This window comes from Myotis davidii, unplaced genomic scaffold (assembly GCF_000327345.1).
Source record: "Myotis davidii unplaced genomic scaffold, ASM32734v1 scaffold436, whole genome shotgun sequence".
NCBI lineage: Eukaryota > Metazoa > Chordata > Mammalia > Chiroptera > Vespertilionidae > Myotis > Myotis davidii.
This window is the reverse complement of record NW_006292604.1, coordinates 767,345-771,913: the sequence shown is the minus strand read 5'-3', so window position 1 is coordinate 771,913 and position 4,569 is coordinate 767,345.

Here is a 4,569-nt window from a genome sequence, read left to right as displayed (position 1 = left end):
TGTCATATCAAATACAATATGGTTGCTCAAAACAAAGACTTCATTTATCGCAAACCAAATCATATTCCTGTGCTGATTCCTGTTTCTATTGCACTTGAACATTAACCATGTTAAAATGGAACCGACAGCGCTATAACAATATTTGTTGTTCTGCAAGCACATTTTTCGGTTTCCTAAACAGGCAAATAGCATAGTGAATTACATGGATCTTCTTAATGTTGAGTCAAAGACAGTTTCTTTTTGGTAGCAAATTATCTTTGTTTGATATTTGAATTGGAAACTCGATATAAGCAGAGTTCCAGGGTGATTGATAAAGCAAAATCCAATTAGATTTGTCTCAGTTCCTTCTTCACAGCTTAATCAAATTTGTGAAACTTTATATAACTTTGAGGGAGTCATAATGTCACAACTGCTTTAAAATAAGAATACAAGGAAACTAAAACTAGTCTTAGTAGTTGTTTTACTCTACAAAATAGCAAGACCAAATTAGTTCTTTTATTCAGATGATACCCATTTCTGTTTCATCTACCCCATGTCCTATAAGCAAAATGAAAAGCTTTGCACTAGGGTTCAGAAATACCTGCTTGCAAGGGTAGAAAAAGATTTCACATTGGCCTTTCCTAAGGGCATACACAAATGCATGCTTCTCAAATCCACATATTTGAAGATCCACCCGTAGTTTGAATGTACTTCTGGTCAGTTTTCTTAGATAATCTTGATATAGAATCCCAGTTCTGAAAATCTATGCAGAGTACCTCTGGCTTTGGTAATGTGACAAAATAAATAGAGGTCGGTCTTGTGGATTGAAGACAGACTAAAACCTAACCTGCTAGAAATGTGGAATAAAATTTAAGAGGCATTCTGAATTTTCCCAAGGAAGAAAGTGAAATCCCCACAAATAAAACAAAATAGAACTTCAACACCGAATGTAAGAAAATGACCTGGCCCTGGGGCTGCACACAGATCTTAGTTGTTCTTTTATAACCTTTGGGAGGATTAAGCACTGAGAGTCCCTGTGGAGCTGAGACCTTCACAGACTCTATTCACAGTGAAAGGAGCACAGAGAAAGTTTGCCTCATTGCATGTAAGGATGATGAAGATAGTATAGGGTTTCCAGAACCATTCGGTTAATATAAATGGAACCAAAATCCACTAGAGTCGAGTTCATTGTTCTGAATTTCAAGATAGTATGTCTACCTAAGTGGAAAAACCTAAGAACCCACATTACAAAATAGGTGTTGGCTCAGAAGGCAATGATAAGCTTAGGGGACTAGGAAGAAGCAAGTGCAAAATCCCTTTGGCCACAAGATCCTTATAGGTAAAACCCTGGGAGGGCAAGTTTACAAATGCAAAGTTATAAAACACTGACACAAAAATACCCCTGTAAGACAGTCACAGCCATGACAAGCCAGGGGAACAGAACATCAGAGCTTTAGGTCATAACAAACTGGTGGGCATTACAAAAATGGACATTTAAAATGATTTAAAAACGTCGTATACGATTGAAACTATAGGAATAAAAAGCAAAGTAAGAATATGAATATTTGGAAAAGAACTAAACATGAGTTTCAGAAGTGAAAAATTGCCAGTGAAATAAAACACCCAACAAGTTAAACCATTGATTAGTGCCGGAAGCCGGCCCATCCTTGCTGCTTGACACAGTCGCTTCAGGAAAGAAACATCTGCACAGCATATGTTTCAAGGGACCTGGCGTATATAGCATACTGTTCTTAATATGTTTGCTCCCCTTAGCGCTGTGTGTCTTAACCGTTTGGCTGCTGATGTATTTTTTCGGACATATGCCAAAACTGCGGCACTAATTGCGCGTGCATGGGAAAAAATGTAAAACACTTTTTATACAATAAACTCACTTGTATTGCTTTGCAATAACAAAAATTAAAAATACCAATTGTTTACATAAATTTGTTTTAAATAAGAAGATCGCGATAGCACTCCTTAGCAGTCAAATGGTTAAGAAATCAATTGTATTTCTTTACACTAGCAATGAACAATTCCAAAATGAAATCAAGAAAACAATTCCATTTATAACATCATCAAAAAGATTAAGATATTTAGAAATAAATTTAACAAAAGAGGTGTAAGACTTATACACTAAAAACTACAGAACATCCAGCAGATTAGAAATGTGTGAATAGAAAATCAGTGACCTGATGCTTATCATGTGCTTACTAAGCATACACGCGCTATTGAAATACTTGCTATTTTATTTTCTGTTGTTTGTTAATTTTATAAGTGTGTTCATTAGTATATTCTTGCTGGGATTTGTTAGAGCCAGTCTGCTTGTCACTGTGATCGACTCTACCAACTATTCTGCTGTATTGCCTCTAAGGAGATGATCCAGAATTTAGCATAGAGAAATAACTCAATGGACAAGATGAGACATTGAGGTGTGGAGGGTGAAATTAAAAAGTCTAACATGCATCTGCAGCCACTCTCTTCCTTGACATTTGCTGAGCCACACGCTTGGATTTCCAGCTTCTCCGCTGGCTGCTGCATCTCCTCTTAGGCTCGTTCCTCCTCGTATCTCTGACCTCTTAACACTGGACCACCCAGGGCTCAGTCTGCAGACTCTTCTCTTCTCTGGATTCCTCACCCACTTAATAATCTCATAGAGTTCAGAGCTTTAAATATCTTCATAAGGATTACTTCCACTTTGCCTTCTATGTATAGGTACATCACATATACAACTGCCTGAACAGTATTCCAAATTAATATATGCAGAACTTACATGATGTCCCAACCCCAACCCCAGGCTCCTCCTCTCAGTATTCCCTATCTTATGTCCTTTCAGTTCTTCAAGCTACTCTTCTCTTGCTCTTATAAACTACATCATAACTCATCAGTGTTGTGCCCAGATATCAAGATTCCCAAGGGCCCACCAGGGAGCCAGCGAGTCCGATGCAAAAGCAAAGAGTCATTTATTTCAAACCTAGGTTTGGCTCCCCTGCCCCCCCTTACTGGCACAACAGCAGGTGGCAGAGAGAGAGCAAACTCTGTGTGGAGAGAGGTTTTATAGGGGTTTGGGGTAAGGGGAGGAGAAAGGACTGTGGGCCCTGCCGATTGGCCAGGCACGAGTCGGTGTCTCATTACACAGGATGTGGTCATAGTGATGGCGTGCACTTCCCTTGACTATCATTGGCCAGTCCAGAGAAATCCTGGGCATGGCCAGCAGCGGCTTGGCTTCCGGGAAGAAGGCTTGCTGAGCACATGGCCAAGGTAAGATGGAGGGCATAGCCCTTACCCTGGGGCAAGGTGGAGGGCGTAGTCCTCGCCCTTTCAATCAGAAAATCCTGTTGGCTCAAGGGTCTCCCCACTGCTGAACACCTAGAGCACCCTGGCCCAAGTGACCATTATGATTATCCTGATAATTGCACTAGCCTCCTCACTGGATCCCTGCCCTGTCTTTGATCCACTTCAGTCTGTTCTGAATACTGAAGACTATATAATCCTAGTTAAATGTAAGTGAAATGGCATCCCATCTTTGCTCAAAGCTCACCAATGGCTTCCTAATTCATCCAGGAAAACCAAAACATTGTATATAATCAGGCCACTATCAGCAGGTATTTCCTTAATTTTCCATGGTGGGTGGTCCTTTTTCACTATTCTCAGTCATACAGGCCTCTAGTGTCCAGGCAGGCTCCTTCCTCAGCATACGTGCACAGGCTTTCTCTCTGAATGGAGCACGTGCTCCACAAATACCCACACAGCTTCTTCCTTTATTTCCTCTTACCCTTACTGTACTCATATATCACCTTTCCCCACCATCTGTACAAAATTGTAACCCTTAACCACTGATCACTTCCCAGACCTGCTTTATTTTTCTTCTTAACACTAACTGCCATACCTAACATATATCCTTTAATGTTGTGTCTCTCAGTCCACATCTTCTAGAAGATAAACACCATATGACACTGCTGGGCCCAGGCACCCAGAAGAAGAGGTGGCCTCATGCAGGTTCTGAAGAAACAAGTAGGTTGCAGGGGCAGGTAGCTAGCGTTCCCAGTGCTCACACATACAACTGTGTGGTTGTCTTTCTTTCTCAACCTTTACAGCCTTATGGAAAGAAGAATATTGTTGACAGTCCATACCACCCAAAGTGATCTATAGATTCACACAAATCCCTATCAAAATCCCAATGGCATTCTCCACAGAAATAGGAAAAATCCCCACAATCCTAATATTTGTATGTAACCACAAAATACCTCAAAAGCCAAAGCAATCTGAGAAAGAAGAACAAAGCCAGAGGCATCACATTTTTTAATTTCAAACTACAGCATTTTCCCCTTACTGGAGGCAATCTATTCCAAGACCCTGGCGGATACTGAATAGTGGACAGTACCCAATGCTGTGTACACCAAACTGCCATTATCACTACTCTTGGACTTCGGGACTGTTATTGAACACAAGCTCTGCAGTACCGTGACAGTGGGTCTGCTAACAAACATGGCTACTAAATGACCAACAGGTGGAGGGCCATGTTACAGTGTGGAGATGCTGGACAATTTACAACTTATGAATTGTTTATTTCTGGAACTTGCCAATATTTCA